Source organism: Podarcis melisellensis (assembly GCF_964234715.1).
Source record: "Podarcis melisellensis genome assembly, chromosome: 4".
NCBI lineage: Eukaryota > Metazoa > Chordata > Lepidosauria > Squamata > Lacertidae > Podarcis > Podarcis melisellensis.
This window is the reverse complement of record NC_138531.1, coordinates 28,601,956-28,623,952: the sequence shown is the minus strand read 5'-3', so window position 1 is coordinate 28,623,952 and position 21,997 is coordinate 28,601,956. Positions and strand designations below refer to the sequence as shown.

The 21,997-nt window shown below is 42.4% G+C and overlaps 1 long non-coding RNA gene across 1 annotated transcript; it reads right to left on the bottom strand.

Moving 5' to 3' along the window:
* Positions 1-4,421: 4,421 nt before the first annotated feature.
* On the bottom strand, positions 4,422-15,439 carry LOC309367875. The gene is made up of 3 exons (XR_014167410.1): positions 15,120-15,439; positions 6,348-6,490; positions 4,422-4,639 (listed from the first exon to the last, which is right to left on the bottom strand). It is a non-coding gene; the product is annotated as an uncharacterized lncRNA (long non-coding RNA).
* Positions 15,440-21,997: the final 6,558 nt, after the last annotated feature.

The window sequence follows — 21,997 nt, the reverse complement described above, 5'->3', positions numbered from 1 at the left end:
ACAATTTTATTATCCATACCCCTCCCACCTGACTGGGTTGCCCCAGCCACTATGGGCAGCTTCCAACATATATAAAAACATAATAAAACATTAACATTTTTAAAACTTCCCTGCATTCAGATATCTTCAAAAGGTTGTATGGTTTCTTATCTCCTTGGTTTGGGGGCTGCACAACTCCATACCCTCCAACATTTCTCTGATGAAAATAGGGACGTCCTAAGGAAAAGGACGCAGGTGGCACTGTGGGTTAAACCACAGAGCCTAGGACTTGCCGATCAGAAAGTTGGCGGTTCAAATCCCCGCGACGGGGTGAGCTCCCGTTGCTTGGTCCCTGCTCCTGCCAACCTAGCAGTTCGAAAGCACATCAAAGTGCAAGTAGATAAATAGGTACCACTCTGGCAGGAAGGTAAACGGCATTTCCGTGCGCTGCTCTGGTTCGCCAGAAGCGGCTTAGTCATGCTGGCCACATGACCTGGAAGCTGTACGCTGGCTCCCTCGGCCAATAAAGCGAGATGAGCTCCGCAACTCCAGAGTTGGCCACGACTGGACCTAATGGTCAGGGGTCCCTTTACATTTACCTTTAAGGAAAAGCAGGACATTTTGCAATCAAATCAGAAAGCAGGACAGCCTCTGTAAATCCGGGACTGTCCCTAGAAGATAGGGACACTTGGAGGGTCTGGGAATGCAGCTAGAATCCTCCATCAGATCTCCACACTCAACGCATGAAGGTTAGGAGAGGAGGAAGGGCTTTAGCCCAACTGAGTTCAATATGTCTTACTTCCCTATGCTATTTTTGTCTATTCAGAAGTATGCTACAGTAAGCTGGACAGGACCCATTCCCTGTTTTTACAGACATTGGTATATTTCCCAATTGCTGCCAGTACTGAACTCTAGAACCTAATGACTATTAATTTAATCCAAATTTGCATTTAATATTCTGTAAAAAAAATGGTGTTCTACTTCAACAGTGAACTGATTATAGTCCTTTCACTAGAAAAGTACAAAAAAGCCCTAATTAAACTACAGTTCAGTAATCGCTCTTCCATCTGAACTGTCTTAGTGTTCTAATTATGCAATAGTCACACTAGAACGATCAGTACAGATTTGTGGCCGAGGTGTAAAAAAGTTGGCGAAAAACCCCATTAAGTCTGGGCCAAGGAGCACGATTTGTTTAAAGGGAAGGGTTGTGGTCTGTAGGCATTCCTTCAACCATTTGAGATGTGTTGTTATGTAGAGATAGAGCTTCTCCATTGTGTTCACGTGATAACATTTACTGACAACTGATCTAGAATTGCTGTTTCTAATTAAGCTTGTGACAAATATGGCCATCATTTGGCCATAACTTAAGGAAACTTAATTGAATGGAAGAACCTGGTTCTTGTGAATTATTGCTTTTCTTTATTCAGAAGACAGGTGCCCCACCACTTACAGGCTTGACACAGGTTGCACGATCATGAATGCAAAACCAAACAGAAAGTAAACACACACACACACACACAAAACAAGAATACACTTGCTTTAGAACCTTTTCTATTTTAGAAGAGGCATTTTCTTTCTTTCTCTTGTAACTTCCATCAGTCTGTTTAATTTGCACCAGCTCACTCTGTCCCATCCAGCTTGCACGGGGATGGGAGATTGCAAACAACAACCCTGGCATGTGAAGAATTCTGCAATGAAGGAAAGTTGGTAGAAAGCCTGGGAGAGGATTACTTTTGTGGAATGAAAGTGTGTGTTTACTAATTCTTTTTATATGTTCCTGGTATCAGAAACAAATTCCTGCAGGGTTGCACCCTGTCACAAATAGATATGCAGAACAAAAGACTGTAGCCAATGTTGGTTCTACTCAAAATAGACCCATTGAAGTTAATGAATTGAGGAACACCCAGAGAACTGTTAGTTGCCCCCTTGCAACAGAAATCTAACTGGTCTCAGGAAGCTTCTGTTACTGGTCCCATGTTGCATAATATTCTTCCAGCAGAGATTCAGAGGGCACCATCACTTTTGACTTCCTATGAAGCTCTTTGAAGCTTTTTTTTTTTTTTTTGGCAGAACAGTCATTTTAAGGATGGTTTTCTACAGTTTTTAATGATGTCTTATGTACACCACCCTGATACTACAGTATGGTGAATGAGTAAGTATGTATAACTTAGGTTCATTAATTTCAGAGGGGCAACTTTGAGCAGAACTTAGTTGGCTACAGCTATGGCAAGGGCGGCAGAAAGTTATGAGGGAAATTATTTTCGCGGAGATCAGCAGGATAAGGATGAGCAAAACCAGGATCAGTATTTTGGTTGTGGGAGGAAAGAGAAACAGTGTTATTGAGATGTCGACAGTATGCTTCCAGGAGAGATGGAGATAATGCTTAATTTCTGATTTGCATAACTCAAAACTCATGCAATTAACCACCTAATGAGGTCACAGCCATAACCGTGCTCTTGCACACTAAAATGTCCCATATAAATTCATAATAACATGAATAATCTATAATAATGTACTCCATATCTGGGAGTCTTATCTCTCTAGTCACCTTTTCTTTTCTTTTTCTTTTTTGGGTGGTGGTGGTGGAAGTGTAGGTGTGGAAAATATTATTGGAAGCTCAACCAGAGTGCAAGGAATTGCATCAAGTAATACCACCACTTATGGAGCCGTCAGTATATTCATGACAGTGCTAGTCATGATACCAATCCTACCCCCAACTATAGGTAAGGTAAAGAACCCCTGGATGGTTAAGTCTAGTCAAAGGCGACTATGGGGTTGTGGCACTCATCTCGCTTTCAGGCCGAGGGAGCCGGCGTTTGTCCAAAGACAGCTTTCCGGGTCATGTGGCCAGGAGGACTAAACCACTTCTCGTGCAACAGAACACCGTGACAGAAGCCAGAGCACACGGCAACACTGCTTACCTTCCCTATTTATCTACTTGCACTGGTGTGCTTTCAAACTGCTAGGTTGCCAGAAGCTGGGACAGAGCAACGGGAGCTCACTGTCACACGGATTTGAACCGCCGACCTTCTGATTGGCAAGCCCAAGAGGCTCAGAGGTTTAGATCACAGCGCCACCTGCTCCCATGCTCCCAACTATATCCCAGGCTTATTTTCATATATTGTAGCCAACAACACACATCACAAAGAAATAAGGGGGGCCAAGACTTCCACACTTAACGGACTGGAAGCAATAAACTTGAGCATACAGCTCAAGTTGTCCTTTCCCTTCTGGGTAAGTATAATTGGTTTACTTGAGACTGAAATGAAAATGTATGTGTATTAATGTAGGTTTGAAATTGAAAATGAAATGGCTAAATGTGTATTGGGGTTTCTTCCCAGTCATTTTCTAAGAGCACACTGAACTCTTGCTGAGTTGATAATTAACTGACTATTATTCTCTGGTAGCTTACATGTGAGTGTTGTAACCTTAGATCATGTGATGAATGTATTGGGTTGCAAATCTCCATTTTGAAAGGGAGTTGCTTTTAGTTTTTGTCTCCCAAACTTCATGGTGTGAGAATGGAAATGAAGCTCTCCTGAAGGAAGAGTAAACAGCCTAAGGTCAGTGGAGACTGGAATACAGACTGTGGAGAGAGAGAGAGACTTCTGCTTCTAAGTATATTTGGATTATTTCATATTTTGTTAGATGCTGAGTCTGTGATGGATAGTGCAATATATTAAATGGATATTTTTGATGTTTTAATTCTGTTTTGAAGAAATTCTGCCAGTAAAAAGTTTAAATAATGTTTTCATGGGTCTGGACAATGTTTCATTTACACAGGAGTCCGTTCATATGCTTTCAATTGCTTCAAACTGCACAATATTTTATATCTGCAACAGTTCACTAGTAACCCTTACAATAAATAATGTGGAGAAAATGTTCCAACTCTTTTAGCCTCAAAAGTTGCCTTTCTTTCCCAGTTCCTTCTGTTCAGTGGATTACCCATGTGTTTTGCAACAGCTATCTGTGGTGTACCACAACAGTACTGATGACTTGTTGGAGATGAAGAGAGTCACTTCTGAACATGCTGTTCATATTTAACTTGCTTCCTTCTGAGATCTTTCTAATGTTTATCTCAATTTTGAAAACATGCTGTATTCTTCTTCTCTGGGCCAGCAATTGCACATGCTGCTTATTGTCTGGCCCAAGAGACCCTAAAGCTGAGATGGGTACAGTGTGTGTGAATGTGTGTTTTTAAAAAAATCCCCTTAAATACAGCACAGTTCACCTGGTACAAGCAACAGACTGCTCAATTGCGAAATGGTTCTAACTGCTATATGTTGCTGTCAGATCAAAGCGAAAGGGGCGAAGGGAGAGGGAAATGAGAGCCTGAAGAAAATTACAGCTGCAAGACAAGCAAATTCAGTCAGATTGTTATAAATTATGGAAAGGTATGTGCTGTGCAAGTATGACGCTTCAGACCTTCCTGTGGCACAGTATGTATTTGAAACTAAATGAAAACACTCATTAACTTGCGAAGCAAATCAATCAGTTCCCACTTCTGCTTTGACTACAAAAGGAAGGCTCAAAACATTTTCTTTCTTATCTGAATGAGATGATGCAAAGTTGGAGTTGAGAAGCATGGCTGCAGTCCACGAGAAAATGCTCTTGTACAGCATTCCTGGAATGCATTGCACAATAAGTTTCGGTTCAGTATCTCGAGACAAAGAGTAAACAGGTGATTTTATTAATTAGAAGTTACAACAACAATCTTCATCGTACCATTCTCTGGGGTTCATTTCTAAACCTCCATCCATACATTTTATTTATTTACTTAATTTGTAAGGAGGCGATCCTAGTCCTGGCTATAGCCTGGTGGCACTGAATGAAGTGCTGGGGTCACCGTTGTATCCACTGACATGCAGAGTGGCTGAGATAGAAAGTAGATGCAAGGAGATGACTGCACCAGCCTGGATTAGGCCTGATGTCATAAAGGCCGGCTCTATATCCTGGGCCAATGTACTCCCTTCCCGCCATTGTGACGCTTCTGCCTCCACTTTTGGTGGGTGGAAGGGAAAGGTCTGTGTTGATGGAGTGATGCTGGAGCATACTGGCACCTATAAGTCAGCCTGAAACCAGTCGTTCTCCCAAACTTCATGCCCCAACACATCTTCTCTAGCTTTCATGATCCCTGGATGCCTCGTTTTTGTAGTACATGTGGGAGCAGCCAGTCACTCCTTCAACTTGCTCCTAGCTCAGTCTTGATAGGACCCTCTTGATTTGCCCCACACCTCTGGTTTGGAAATGTGAAGTGAGGAAGGTGGCAGTGTTATGTACGGAAGTTTTCACCCTGGGCCAGCAGGGGGATACTGTAGATAGTTTTCACTCGGGTCCACATATGCAAATAAGGGATTGAAAGTGACGTTCAGTGATTGGATAGTTACAGAAAGTGGTTACTGTTGCGTTGTAGTGGAGCGCTATATAAGCAGGCTGGCTGAACCCTTCAGTTCAGTTCTGTTCTGGCCTGTGAATAAACAAGAACTGTTTGAAGAATTGCTGTGTTGTCTGAGATGTTCACCCACAACTTAACAGCAGTGGTCAGGTTTTTATGAATGATCCAGCCTTGCCAATGCAGTCTTTTTCATAGCAGATTAATTTCAGATACTCAGATATTCGTATGCATGAAACTGCCAATATTAAAGAGCATGGCTAATGAACCTGTTGATGCAAAAAACATAGTATTTGGGGGATATTAGGGGTGCATTAGCTGGTGCTTTATATGTTCCTGTTAACACTTGTTACCTGTTTGTCCTTTGACTCTGGGAAATGTTGCACTAGTTTTCCTGCTGCAATACTAGTGCTTCTGTCCTGTTTTCTAATGTCCCTTTCAATCTGTGGCATCTGCCATATTTCTGGGTTTTTGACCTGCATACTGGCATGTTGTGCTAAATTTCATTCACACCAGTTGTCACAGTGAACACTAAACATGCACTATATCCCTTTAGTTTTCTGGAAGTGACCTTTACATCATGTGAAAGATCAAATATAGCATGGAAATTAAAGGGAAACATAAGGGAAAGGGAGTAAGCTGTTGTGTGAATGCAACCTTTGTCAGCGGCAGACCTAGTATGAAATTAATGAAGCTTAAATTTCAGGGCCCCTAATCCCGGAGGGCCCCCAGAAGTGACTTTATTCATGCATGTATATAACATTTGCCTAATTTTCACCCCCTCCCCACCAAATAACTCGAAAACTATAAGGCATAGGAAGTTTTCATTCAAACCAGTGACTTTGACATGTGAAATAATCCAGAAATTTAATTCAAAATCTGAGATGTAGTAGTTAATTTTAAAAAATAAATAAATTGTGGTGATCTGTTGTGGAAGAACAATCCCACTGAAGACAATAACAGTGGTTACCCATACCTTGCTGCTCATTGTGGAGAGGCCTCCAAAACTGTGCCCCAAAAATGTAGGTCCGCCCCTGGCCTTGGTTAATGCTTGTCATATGGTTACTCAGTGCTCAGCTCCCTTAATTCCTTCTTCTGTTGCAGAAGTTGTTTCCCTTCCTTTTGTAGGAGATGGTAATGGAGTTGCAATAAAAAAAAAAGCAAGACACTCATTAAATTGTGAAACAAATCAATCAGTTCTAAACTCTGCTTTGACTATGTATAATAAAAGAAACAACTGGTTAAGAGATAGTTCCTATTCCCCATTTCCTACACCCTACACCCACCAGCTTTTGAAAATGAATTCTGGACACTTTATAGAAACAGAAATCCTATCATAAAGCAACAGTTGATTATAACAATATAACTCGCCCATTGTTCCAGCAGACACATTGCCTGCTTTGGCGACAGACAATGATAGAGGAAATTGGTTCTTTTTACCTGTTGTGCAAATGGAATACTAAATATATGAAAACTGGAAGTGAGTTTAATTGGCATACCTTAGGAATAACAATAGCCAATTGAATACCAGCAGTTGTTTCTGCCTGATGCATCATTGTTACTATTTGCAAAACTTTCTGTACCACCAACCTTTAGATAAATAATAATAATGGCAGTGAATAGCATAAAACCAACGCTAAAATCGCATTCATAAAACAAGTAACAAAATATATAGCATCTCAGCGGATCAGTTTAATACATCCAACATAGTTGGAGGACCTCTTGGGGACAGCCTGGGTGAACAGATGAGTTTTAAGCAGGCACCTAAATATGCTAGGACGCAGGTAGTGCTGTGGGTTAAACCACAGAGCCTAGGACTTGCCGATCAGAAGGTCGGCGGTTCGAATCCCCGCGACAGGGTGAGCTCCCGTTGCTTGGTCCCTGGTCCTGCCAACCTAGCAGTTCAAAAGCACCTCAAAGTGCAAGTAGATAAATAGGTACCACTCCGGCGGGAAGGTAAACGGTGTTTCTGTGTGCTGCTCTGGTTCGCCAGAAGCGGCTTAGTCATGCTGGTCACATGACCCAGAAGCTGTTATGCCGGCTCCCTCGGCCAATAAAGCAAGATGAGCGCCGCAACCCCAGAGTCGGCCATGACTGGACCTAATGGTCAGGGGTCCCTTTACCTTTAAATATGCTAGTACAACAAATGGAATCTGATGTTCCTTGGGACCCGGTGGCACCATAATAAAGCTCCTGGTCTTTGTGGATGTATGACCAACCTCAGAAGCATAGACTCATAGAATTGTAGAGTTGGAAGGGACCATGAGGGTCATAAGGTCCACCCCCTGCAATGCAGGAATTTAATTTTTTTGCCCAACGTGGGGCTCAAACCCATGGCCCTGAGATCAAGAGTCTCTTGCTCTACCGACTGAGCTATCCCAATTCGAGCAGGTCTGCTCCAAGTACAGGTGGGTCCATATGGCGCTACTTAAAAGTGTCTCTACCAAGGATCAAAGTACAGTGGTACCTCGGGTTACATACGCTTCAGGTTACATACGCTCCACTAACCCAGAAATAGTACCTCGGGTTAAGAACTTTGCTTCAGGATGAGAACAGAAATTGTGCTCCGGTGGCGCGGCAGCAGCAGGAGGCCCCATTAGCTAAAGTGGTGCTTCAGGTTAAGAACGGTTTCAGGTTAAGAACGGACCTCCAGAACGAATTAAGTACTTAACCCGAGGTACCACTGTAATGGGTACGTAGGTGTTGGTCTTTCATTCTAGAATTTGGTACTATCAGCATCAATGAATTATATATGTATATATTAAGTCATTATGCAAACATTAGGCAATTTATACTTAATTACTTTGAGGGGGGTTTTTTTGTGTGTGGGGGGGGAGAGTTGTTCCACTGACTGTTTACCAGTATACACTTAATGCACCCACCAATACAACTGTTTGCCTATGAGCTGGCACCAAATTTTCTTCTTTCTTCTCAGCATATTTCCACCAGCTTCTGCCCAGCTGTTTACTCATTTCCCATTCTCCTCTGCCTCTACCCCCCTGATTTGTGGGGGCTTTATATGGCACTTCCATATTCATTGCATGTCTTGCAATCCCTTTCTTCTTCGATAGCCAGGGGTTTTCCCTTTTTGTTGTGCTTTTTTTAACTTCACTGTTTGCAAATGTTAACCAATGACAAGAAACCTTCCAAAGGTTAGAGACGGTTGGTTCAATTTGGATTAGCACTCACAGAGCCCTGTGATCTTATCTGGAGCAGATCTCTAACATTTGGCTGTAAATACGGGGAGGAAGCCTGCTCTTTTGAGATTTCCAGCTAAATTTTGCAGAATCAACTGCTCCGTGATAAGCTCTATATAATCTTCTTCGCTATTAGGTGTTTATCTGAACAAAATCCAGATTTGAAACCTTTTGAGCTTTGCACATTCCCACATTTACCTTCTTCCAGCGCTAATGAGCTTTTGACAACTTAAGCCACCCAGGTCTGGAATGTAAATAATTCGCTGAAGTATTATGTGTTACACATCTTTGATTTGTGAAGTCAAAATTAACTTTGCAGAGAAAGCAGCTTAGCAGCCTGCGTTGATTGCTAAGGGCATTGTCCTTTAATACTTCCCGTGCGATTCGTTTCGCTTTGCAGTAATCTCCTCCTGGATTTTTATTTATATTTTTATTATCTTTGTTAGCCAAATTACTTTGCCATGAGAGAGCTCCATTGAGGACTGGTGCACACAATGTTTTATATTTGGGGTATGCGTAATCGGGTGCAAAATGCATTTGCCCCTCATCAAATTTCAAATTTTGCATGATCGTTTTACATAGAATTAGAAAGAAGCCTTTCTCAGTCTCAACTTTCATCTGTTTCAAAAAGGATATACACCACACTGTATATAGACATCCTTCAAGAGGTGCACTTGTTTTTGTACTACTACTAATTTTATTATTTATACCCTGCCCATCTAGCTGGGTTTCCCCAGCCACTTACAGCATATATAAAACATAGTAAAATATCAAGCATTAGAAACTTCCTGATACAGGGCTGCCTTCAGATGTCTTCTAAAAGTTGTAGTTCTTTATCTCCTTGACATCTGAAGGGAGGGTGTTCCACAGGTAGGGCACCACTACCGTCTGCCTTCATATCTCCATACAGATGGGATGGTAAAGAGATAACTGGCTCAGCAGTCTGTATTCAAACATCTCTCTCTCTTATTACAAATATTATTACCAAATGCAAAGTAACTGGAAACTCTTACAGCCTCTGGAAATCTGTAGTCTTGTCTGTGCTAGTTCTATAGATAAACAGAGAATATTGGGATTACGGAACTTGTATTGAAATCTAGTCTTAGGATCTCCTAAGCTGGAAAGGATACAATGAGCTCCCTTCCCCATCTTATCATCATCATTATTGTTCCTTTATTACTGTATTTTTTGCTCTATAAGACGCACCAGACCACAGGACGCACATAGTTTTTGGAGGAGGAAAACCAAGAAAAAATAAATCTGAATCTCAGAATCCAGAACAGCAAGAAGGATCGCTGCGCAGCAAAAGCAGAGATCCCTCTTGTTGTTCTGGTTTCTGGGATAGCTGCGCAGCCTGCATTCCCTCCATAAGACGCACACACATTTCCCCTTCCTTTTTAGGAGGGAAAAAGTGAGTCTTATAGAGCAAAAAGTACAGTAATCACTTTCTAAACCACCATCTCTAGGCATTTTACATATAAGATAACTAAAAACAGACACAAACAACAGACACATTTAATCAAGATCGAAACCCTAACAAGCAAACATTTGTGGCAGAACCCATTTTTTCCCGCTAGAAAAGCCAGTTGGAAAAAAAATGTATTCAATTGTTTCTGAAAATGCAGGTAAGTGGGTGCCTGTTGTTGTTATAGTACATGGGAGCAGGTCACTGGGCACAGAAAGACTATTTTGCAAGTTTTCAGGGAAGATAAAGTCAATTCTGTGAGTATGGATTATGATGCAAAGAGAGATGGGAAAAGCGGGGAGGAAACAAAAGAAGTCACCTGTCTACTTTTGGTTTAACATAATGTGTCGGGCAAAGATAAAGATAAGAATATTGTGGCTAATCAACAAACTTGTGTTACAGACAGGGATTCATACCAAAAAAAAAACCCCAGACACATTATAACCATTCAGGTTTTCCTCATTGGTTCCTTAACAACTAAAACAATTTGTCATAGTAAATCTGGCCTCTTAGCTAGTATGCCTGAAAGTTGTGGTGAAGCAACCACTCGTGGTGATTGGATTGCAATGAAATCAGGCTGATGTGAAAGGAGTAATGTTATAGATAGAGCGCCCAGTCACATATAGTTTGGGGCACCTTCCAAAACTGTGCTTTCAAACATCAGCCGCTGGCTACACCCACATGAAATTAGGCAGCGCCTGGGATACAGGTGGTGTAGCTCTACATCCAAACTGGGCAACAGTGGGCACTTAACCGCACCAGTGATGGGCCTTCCTCATGGACAAACCTGTTCCCGTACTCATTGACAGCCATCCTCACAAGAAGAGAGACCAAAGAAGATGTCACAAAGGATACACACTTCACCACGGTTTATTTTTGTTCATCCAAAGGATTTCAGTGAGAAAGAGAGCTTTCAATTATTTAGTTTGGTGCTCTTTGGATTGCCTAGTTTTGGAAAGCTTGCATGTTTGATGATGGAGGTAGAATGAGAGAGGCAGGTAGGCTCTAATAGCAGCATTTGCTCCTGCGCTGTGGTGTGTGTGTGTCTGTTTCTCTCTCTCTCTCTCTCTCTCTCTCTCTCTCTCTCTCTCTCTCTCTCTGTGTGTGTGTGTGTAGAAGACTTTTTCAGCTTTAAACCAAACACTGATTATGAAACCATGACAGGGAAGCATTGTGTTAAACGGGTGAAACTGTCACTGTTTCTATTTCTGCTGGCAACAGAGGCTGGGTGTCTCCTCAGAAACTTGTGTTCTCCTTGTGTGTCCAGCAACTAAGCTGTTTTTGCTGGGGGTGTGTGTTTGTGTGTGTGGAATGAGAGCATAGCATCAGTCAACAGTATCTGTGGTATTTTAAGAAAAATAAGATCAGCACCTTCCTACATTATTTCTAGTCCTCCGCCCCACCATATGCATGGTCCTGCTCTTTATAGCATCCTCAAAATAATTTGCTGCAGCCTACTGAACATGGTTTTTTTTTTCCTTTGAGAGCAGGAATGGCTTCTCATACATTAGAGCTGGAATGTTTCCTCCGTGACTAGGCTAGAACCGTCCATTTACAAACCTTTAAAGTGACTACAAAAAGCACCACTAATTAATTGGATGGCATATTTCCCCACCCATACACACCCACCCAGTGGTACCTCAGGATACAATCTTAATTAGTTCCAGAGGTCTGTTCTTAACCCAAAACCATTCTTAACCTGAGGTACCACTTTAGCTAATGGAGCCTCCTGCTGCCGCCGTACCGCTGGCACGCGATTTCTGCTCGCACCCTGAGGTAAAGTTCTTAATTTGAGGTACTAATTCCGTGTTAGTGGAATCTGTAACCCAAAGTGTTTGTAACCCGAGGTGTTTGTAACCTGAAGTACCACTGTATATATATAATGCAATGCTACACTAAAAACTGACAGGTGCCATCCTCCATAAAAGGCATTCACCTTCACACACAAGGAAATGCCTCTTCTAAAATGGTGGCTGCTAAAACTCATGGACTTATTACCTGAAAGCAATCAAAGTGTGCACTTTTCTTTATTCACATGCAAATCTGTGTAGATTTAATAGATCAACCAGATAGCTAAAAATTAGATTTCTCTAATTTCTTTTTGGCTGATAGTCCTACTATATCTCCAGCTGTCTATTGAAGAGGAAGAGGCATAGTCAATAGCAGAGAACATGCTTCCAGGTTCAATCCCCGGGTGGGCTGAGAAATTCCCATTCAATATAAGTCACGTCTGCCTGTCTGTCTATTTGCACTGAACCTGTAAGTACTACGTCATTCAGCACCATAAGCTGCATTTCACCCTTTTGTTATCCATTATTTTGTTTAATAATAATTCCTTCATTGCTCACAGCAGCCTTCCCCAACCTGCTGCCCTCCAGATGTATTAATGACAACTCCCATTTTACTGAACCATTTGGCTCACGCTCTCCGGTGTACTTATTTTATTTAACATACTTACAGATTGCTTGTAATCATTGATCTCTAAGCAATCTAAAAGGCGGGGGCGGGGGGAGACGGAATAACATTCATTGTAGACAAAATAACCAGAGTATTAAGAATGACCAAGTAAAAATTAAAATTCCTAAATGGCTTGCTGAAATAAAAACGCCTTCAACACAAGCTGAAATCCATACAGTTTCTGTGTCTGCCTCATATCCACTGGGAAGGTTTTCTATAATACTGAGACTCCTGTGCTGAATGCACAATTCTGCGTTTAGAGAGATTTGATTTCTGGGGATCAGGTTGGGGAAAGCTGGTTTTATCAGGTAGCATGAAACAGGCATAATTATCCAAGGTGACTTCCCTTCAGCAGAACACTTGGCCGAAATACAGTTTCACCTTGAAACACCGAAAATGATTGAGAATTAATGCACAATAATCTGCAAAGAAATAAAGCCGGATGCACAGAGGCTAAACAGTCAGGAAACCTGGCTATCACTGGGCACGGCAGGAGTCTGACAGAGGAAGAAAGATTATCCATGCCAAACGCCTGGCTCATATACGTTTATTTATCACTTGATGATTTGCATCACCATTGTGTGGCTTGCATGTATGAATGCGGTAACACAGATCAAACACCCCACAGAACCTTTATGTTGTCCAAAGGGCTGCTTTTCAACAGAGTTGGTTAGTTTACAGAGCTGTGACTCAGAAAGTGTCAAGTAATTCACTGATGACAAATCAATATATCGAAATTCACAAGTGACCTACCTATAGGTCTCAATCCAAACACGAAAGGACATGATGGATATGAAGTTTCTCATTTTATTTATTTTTCTCATTCTAGTCAAGAGTCTTATCTAATATGGTTCCTTTATGTCCACCCAGACAAAAACAATTTTTGCAGTCTGTAAAGTGCCTCTTTTGTCAGTAATTGTTCTCTTCTCCAAGTGTATCAGCTACATTCTTTGACCCCATGAACCTTGCAATCAAACTTATTTTCCACCAATCTTTCCATTCAGTTCCCCTCGCATTTTCCAATGCTTTCCCTCCACTATAAAAAGTTCAACTTCATTTTGTCATCATCTCTATGGGATCTATCCATCATATAACCAACATGCTTAAGTCTAATTAATGCATGAAGGGGTTAAGACCATAGAGTAAGCAGTCCTGTTTGGCTTAGCTAGGTCATGCCCAAACTTTTTGTTCTCTCTTTTTCCACCATGTGAACCGAACCAGCAAGGATGTCTAAGCTGGATGCTCCAAACTTTGACCATGTGGCTTTAACAAGCCATCTTTGTGTTTCTATACAAATAATTTAGTTGAAACTAAGTTGTACTGCTTGCCTTTTCTTGCTGATGTATGAACAAGCACATGAATCTAACCTTTGAAGAGTTTGTAAGTAACTCATTTTTAATTTAATTTTAATTTACCAAACGTACGGTCTCTTTCTATGCTAAGTGGGTGAGCTTTGGAAATGACTTAGAAGGGGATATTGTAAAAGGGTCTATATTTCCACACTTTACTTTGCTACATATTTTGTGATTTTAAATCTCTGCTGGGGGGTCTCTCACCAAAGAGTACTTGCCCTGAACCTGGATCTAGACATCCAGGAATTCTCCTTTTATTTTTTACCCAAATTACCAAAAGCCAACAATCTCCAGACTTTTAAAGTTACTGATGATTATACTAAATGCACTGAAACACTGTATCAATGTAAAACACATCTTATTTTCTATGTGTAGCATCTACAGTGGTAGACTGAAGTACAGTATATAGGAGGTCTACACCAAACCTTTTGCTGGGACCACTCATTTGACCAGTTTAGAAGAATCTGGGCCCACCCACTCATTAGACAAGGTGAGCCCCTCGCCTCAGACAGCAGACTGGGAGTGGTGGTATATCAGAGTTCCCAGTGTGCCTGGTGTTGCATCTGCCTGACTGCACACCAAACTGTGAGTTGCCACCATTTGCTTGCTGCTGTTGGCAGTGCTGCAAAATGGATGACTGCACACCCATTTGTGCCATTGTCCGGAGTATCACCACTTCTCCTGTGTAGCAGCAGCAAAGAGATGGTGCTCCTAAAGCGCTCTCTGGAACATTGCTCTTACACCTTGATCTGAGGAAGGGTCTTTCTCTAGAGCAAGACATTCTGGACAAGGTGCCTGCAAGAGTACATGTTGAAAGTTTTGTAGTTTTGCCACCCCTGCAAAGAGCTTGTGGCAAAGGTATTCTGCAGTGTCACCACACATGCAATGCCTCTCCTTAGTGTGGTGCAAAACAGGCCAGAATGGTTTACGACTGCAGCTGCCAGTGTTAATACTGCCTCAAAAATAAAATACACTAAAATCTCAAAAGAGGAGGTCAGTGGAGGAGAGGGGCAAGGTAGAAGGCAGCAAGGCTATTTGCCTCAGGAGACGCATGGTTTTGCACTAGTCTTAACCAGAATGCTGCTGGAAAGAGAATAATTTGCCCTCTAATTTATAGTAGAACAGCTTCTTTTCTCAGTTTTTCCTCTGTTCTTTTACCACCATCAAATTTTAAAATCTAAGTTCCTTGAGGAAGGGACCTTGTTTGAGTTATCCTTTAAGCTGGGACATGCCATGTGCATTGTCAGTGCAGTATATATAAATTAATAACCACCAACCATAAATTATTATTGTAAGGCACCAAGCACTCCAGCAAGGGACTCTAGCAGCAAGACCAGGTATGTTACTGGCTGCATCACCATGGCAACTTGCAGAGCTTCCGGCCTGGTCTGTATAATGCTCACTCCACTGCAGGTAGTTAGAGGGTGGAATTGCAGCACCCGACTCAGGTCAGGTGATACAAGGGACCAATAGGATTCCACCTAGCCCTATAAAGCTCCTAACTCTGATCTGGCTCCTCACACTGAGCCATGTCATCAGGCATAAAGTAAGCTGCACTTAGGACTGTCTGCTGTTTTTGCCAGCTTCGTTGCCACATCATTGGAACAGGAGGCACTGGGTAGTTTTCCAGTGGCTTTGTCGTAGAAACAGATAATTTACTGTTACAGTAGTTCCTCAGGTTAAGTACTTAATTCATTCCGGATGTCCGTACTTAACCTGAAACTGTTCTTAACCTGAAGCACCACTTTAGCTAATGGGGCCTCCTGCGGCTGCTGCGCCGCCAGAGCATGATTTCTGTTCTCATCCTGAAGCAAAGTTCTTAACCCGAAGTAATATTTCTGTGTCAGCGGAATCTGTAACCTGAAGCGTATGTAACCTGAGGTACCACTGTATTTTAAAATATTCACATGTTGCCCTTCAGTTTACAAAACTCAGTTTATCAAAATTGCAACTTTCAGTTTACAAAACATTTCTCATACAAATGATAAGAAAAATCAAATATGATAAAATCAGTGGGACAATTGAGCACCCAAACTAGCAGTATGGGGGTGGGGGGGTCAATTAAAAGCAGCTTTGATGAAATGCTTGAACATTGGGGCAAATGAAAAAGTCTGGAAACTTCTGGTGGAAGTTAAGCCTTCCTGGTGAGAGCATTCCATGTTTGAGAAGCTGGGACCACAGCTCAATGGCAGGGCATGTACTACAGTCATACCTCGGGTTGAATGTGCTTCGGGATGAGTGCATTCGAGTTGTGCTCTGCAGCAACTCAGAATTAACGGAGTGCATTACTTCTGGGTTTCGCCCCTTGAGCATGCGCAGACGCTCAAAATGACGTCACACATATGCGCAGAAGTGCCGAAACGTGACCCAAGCATGCGCAGATGCGCGGACACGGGTTACGTTTGTTTCTAGATGCAAACAGGGCTCCGGAATGGATCCCGTTCGCATCTAGAGGTACCATTGTACTGTGCATGTAGGGATGGGAAAGAAATTCAACACAAATGACATTCAATTCGTTTACATTTGCACTCCTTGAGACAAGCTGGATTTTGCGATACACTTCTCCAATCAACCAACACTGACAAAAATGCATTTATAGGGGGAAATGAATATAATGCATTTTATTAGGAGAAATTGCTTCCAGAAATGTGTACTTTTGTCAAAACAACAAAATGTTTTTATTTGGAGAAATTTGCACTAAAACGCTGGAGAGTTTTCATGTGGATTCTTTTCTTTCTTCTTAATGCTAATTACTGCAGAACCCTGGAGAACTTAATTCAAGGGGGGGGGGGACAGAAACTGAAAGAACCAGTTCTGACTTATCCTTCCATCCCTGTTTGCATGTCTCAGGTTCTGGGCTTAGCATCTCCAGTTTAATGATAGCAGTTGATGTAAAAAAAAAACCTCTGCCTGAGACCCTCATGAGTCGCTCTGCCAAAGTAGACAATACCAGGCTAGTAGGCAGACCATTTGTCTGCCATAGCATAAGGGAACTTTCCCTGTCTCTACACACATTTTCTGGCTACCACCTCAAAAAAAAGTTATGCTCTCCCAAGCCCACATTCCTGGCATATTCACACTTCTGTCTCATTGATGTCTAAGCCAGCTTGGTCATGTACACAGAATGGAGGGTAATAATAATAATAATAATAATAATATTTGTACCCCGCCCATCTGGCTAGGTTTCCCCAGCCACTCTGGGCGGCTTCCACAAAGACCAAAAATACACTAAGATGTCACACATTTAAAAACTTCCCTGAACAGGGCTGCCTTAAGATGTCTTCTGAATGTCAGGTAGTTGTTTATCTCTTTGACATCTTATGGGAGGGCGTTCCACAGGGCGGGTGCCACTACCGAGAAGGCCCTCTGCCTGGTTCCCTGTAGCTTTGCTTCTCGCAGTGAGGGAACCGACAGAAGGCCCTTGGCGCTGGACCTCAGCGTCCGGGCAGAACGATGGGCATGGAGACACTCCTTCAGGTATACTGGGATCCCCAAGGATGTGTTCCATGGGCAGCTGGCTTAAGGCACTATGCATTTTGGCAGGCCAACTCTGCGTTACAAAAATGTCTGCAAACATGACACGAAGGCTGGCAACATTAACCCTGTTGTATGGGAATCCCTTGCAGACGATCTCAGCACTTGGAGACAGTCAGTCAGGTTGTATATCCACAGAAGTGACCAGAGGAGAATGACTGCTGGGAGGAGCGCAGAGAAAAGTAATGTCATGGTGCACCTGTAGCAGCAAAACTGCACGCCTTCATATGCCCCTACTTGCAATAAAACATGTCTCCCCCTTGTTGGTCTCTACAGCCACAGCAGGTACCGTAACAATGGCATTTTTTCAGCCCGTACTCTGTTCTGGCACCTCTCAGGTGAGTGCCATTGCCATTAGAAGAGAACAAGAGAGACATTCATTGTGAGTTTGGCACCTATTTTTTCTGGAAAAATAGCACTGGATACAAGACTCCAACAGTTTAACCCTGAAGGCGTTTTCTTCCATTGTCTCCCAAGACAGACAGATGTCAACAACCTGCCTATCTCAAAGAATTAGGGTCTCTGAGAATGAGTGTTGAATCTGATCAGACTTCTATGGGAGAAGAAAGTCCTTTAGAGGTCCAGGTTCCAAGCCATTTAGGCCTTTAAAAGTAGGTACCAACGCTTTGAGTTGTGCTTGGAAATGGGCCAGTATTCCTTGTAGTTACTTATGAACTGGCAAGGTGGCGAGTCCCACTTAGCCGCTGTGTTTTGAGCTAACTGAAGTTTTTTTTTGATCTGGCACTTACCTGACCATGAATGATCCCAGAAATATTTCTGGAAGAACAGTAATAAAAACCTGCCTTCAAATATGAGAGGTTTTAATCCCTTCTTCCAATTAAAAAAGCCAAGTGGCTCAAATAGAAATCCTTCTCTTTAAATCTCCAAAAGCCAGTAAACACTTCTTCTATCTCCCCTCCTCCACCTCTCAAGGTCTTCAAAGGAAATGAACAGCATATAATCTTATCAGATCCCAGAGATGAAAAATCTTTGACATTTTCTTCCTTGGCTTCTGGCAAGGGCAAGATGAAGCAACAACAACAACAAAAAAGCGTAATAGTAGCAGTTCTGTGCATGCATCTGTAGTTTGCAAAAAGAAAGAAACTTCAGCAGTATGCCAATAATTTGTGGTGTTCCGCAGCAGCTCTGTGCCATTTATGAACTTTGTCTTTTCTGATAAAATCAGAAGATTACAACAAGAAAATGGAAAGATATTTCTTGGAGGAAGGGGAGAGAGAGGGGAAAAATTGAATCGTTGGTTATTATCACATTACCAATATTACTGAGATCTTTGCGCTGATCTATTTTGATTTCAGGAACTCCAATAAGCTTTGGTTCTTTCCCTTAATGCTGTCTCCTGAACACCTCAGGGGCAGCAGAGAAAACAGGGGCAAAGTAGGGGGAGGCTGGGAGAGATTGTAGAAATGGTGCAGAATATTAGATTAGCTTTTCCAACAGTAGCTGCTGAAGTTTTATGTGACACATTGCAGTAATATTTAACACAGGAGGTGACAATTCAGCTCACCGAAGCCCTCTTTCCATTGCCTGCCTTCTGCCACAAACAGAGAAGACAATTTTTTTTTTTTAACACTTGCAGCCTCTTCTCAAAGCGCTCATCCCTCAGATATTTTTCTTGTTCTCTTTTCATAATTCGCAATATTAGAATGAATTCAGGGATTGTTCATGGGATTTCCCCCCCATTATGCAGTAAAAACGGGGGGGGGGGCAGACATGGCTCCTGCCATACAAATCCCACTGACAGCTGCCCATTCTTGAGCTCCATAGCTCCTTTGAATATTTGCTGTACAAGCATTCAAAGGGCATGGCAGCAAGGAGCTCCGTGCACTAGCCGTTCCAGGCTGTGGGCGACTGGATGCCCTGCTTTTAGATGTTGAAATGGAAATCTCTCACCCCCCCTTTTTTAAGATGAACAGAATTAGCACACAACTGGCAGCCTCACAAGTACTTTTTTTCCAAAAGTGTGTTTCCACACTGGTTTTTTAAAATTAAAAATCCACCCAGAAATGGGATGCGCATAGTCCTATCCTCTCAGAGAAATGGGATGGACTGGACCTTTATAGGCCCAGCCATCCCTAGAAATGGATGACAATAAGTTCATAATCATGATTCACCCAGAGCCACTGCTCATATAAGTTACCTTGCACGTCAAGACCCCGTAGCCACCCCCTTGTTGGGAAATAACACACACAAGGACACGATTTTTAGGTTTATATTATTGGTCAAATTTGGCCACAACTTTATTGATTACAGAATGTGAGCACCTCCAATTTAAACAGTCCTGGCTATGCCTCCCCCCCCCCGGCCAGCGGATTGGCTGGCTGGGCTCTGATGTGGCCGGGATCCCCTAGGCAATGGGGGACAAAGTCCCCTGCCCCCAGTGAGGAGTGGGTGGCCATGCAGTCCACCGCAACTCCTCCCCACTGGGAAGTGGAGCGGATTTCTCATTTTTTAAAGAGATCTATGAGGGAAAATGGGGGCGCGGGTGGTGCTGTTGGTTAAACCAAAGAGCCTAGGACTTGCAGATCAGAAGGCTGGTGGTTTGAATCCCCGGGATGGGGTGAGCTCCCGTTGCTCAGTCCCTGCTCCTGCCAACCTAGCAGTTCAAAAGCACGTCAAAGAGCAAGTAGATAAATAAGTACCCCTCAGGGGGGAAGGTAAACAACATTTCCGTGCGCTGCTCTGGTTCGCCAGAAGCGGCTTAGTCATGCTGGCCACATGACCCGGAAGCTGTACGCCGGCTCCCTCGGCCAATAAAGCGAGATGAGTCCTGCAACCCCAGAGTCGTTCACAACTGAACCTAATGGTCAGGGGTCCCTTTACCCCTTTACCTTTATGAGGGAAAAATTCAAATCATGAAGCTACAATTCCAAACAGCATAATTATGACTATGCAAATTGGATATGCTAAATTAGCATGCCTTGTTTGCACGATTTGCAACAGGTGCCTCCAAATCCAGTATCACATGCCATTAAGGATAGGGCCTTAGAAAGTTTTGATTCACCTTACCAATTCCCACCCTATTTCAGATAGCATTCTTATACTAACCATGCTACTCTAGTGGGCCTCCCCCCTCCCCATTTTTGGTCCCAATTTGTTTAGCATCTTCACCTCTGTTCTTCCTACTCTCTTGGCTAATACGGAACAAAAGACCAAGGGATGGCACTTAATATATGGAACACAAAAAAACGCACCAATGTCAGGATTACTATTGAGAAAACAAGCTGAAAATGTCTAGCATTTGATACAAATGTTTGATGCATAAGCATCAGGCGGTAGAAAGCAGGGGTGTGCAAAATATGAACCAGAGAGATCTGGAGCTTGCTCAAAGTGAAGAGGCCCAAGCTAAACTGGTCTTTCTCAGTTGGGGGCGGGGGCAGTTTGGAGATTGGGAGGGGCATGGAGATAGCATGTCTTCAAAAACATATACATTCCCAGCTCTTCATGTAAAGGAAAAAAGTCAGACCTCAGAAAGGAGGAAGATGAGGTGGATGTAGTTTATGACTGATTCTTTTAACTTCCAACCAGATAATCATTCTGTTTCAAGCTCTCTCTTTTTTGCTTCCAGTCAAAGAGCTTTTAGAAAGGATGCAGAAGGAACTTATTACCGTAGTTGCTGTCACTTGAGCAGAATGCAGTATTGCAGGTTGCTTACCTAGGGACAAAAAATACAGCAAGAAACAGTCAGCATCTGAAATGGACCAAAATGCTGACTGTTTCTTGTTCAACTTACCTGGGGGCATCTCTACACTGAAAACCATTTTCATACAAATCCTCTCCCTCACCCTCAAAAATAAATTATAATGAAGAGGAAGTTAAACCACTTCTCCAGATTTTAAAGCTCCCCTTGTACACATCCCCACACACCCCTGTTTGGAACCTGGCAGACTTCATTCCTTCAGAAAGGCAGCTATGCATGAAATTCCATCCAATTCTATTCCCTCCCCCAAAAAGGTTGAAAACAATTCATTTTTTTTAAAAGCCCTCACAATTTCAAGGTTGCTCACATTCATAGGAGCCACTCCTAGGCCCCCCAAGGGTCTTCTGTTTTTCCAAGGGGCTTCTGTTTTTCCATCACGCCGAAGTCCTTTGTTTTCCATGAACCAGAACAAAGAGTCATAAGGAGGAGGCGTGCATATTCATTGTAAAAGGAACGTTATAGCCATAACAAATTTATTTTTATGTCCCTTACTTTGATTATGTTTTGATTTGCTTTTCAATTCACACAGAAACTGTTAAAAAAATAAAGATCAGAAGTGAAAGGAAGTAAAAGTGTGTGATAAAGATTGAAATGAACGATTGGCTTTTTAAAAAAGATGAAAGATGGTATTAATGTGATGGATTGCCCTCCATATTCGGGTTCAGCTGGTGCTCTCCTTGATATTGATTGTAGGGTTCGCCAAGTGTACGGTGTAAGTAGAAAAAAAAACCACACACACACACACACACACTGGGACATCTAGCTTAGAGGAGATTGGAGAAATGCGTCTTTCAGTGCACACTGCTGTTTTTCTTCCAAGTTAAGTTAAAATTTCCAGGTGACTCTAAAATAAACAAATGACAATCATGCTCTATCTTGAATCACCGGCACATTCGTAATGAA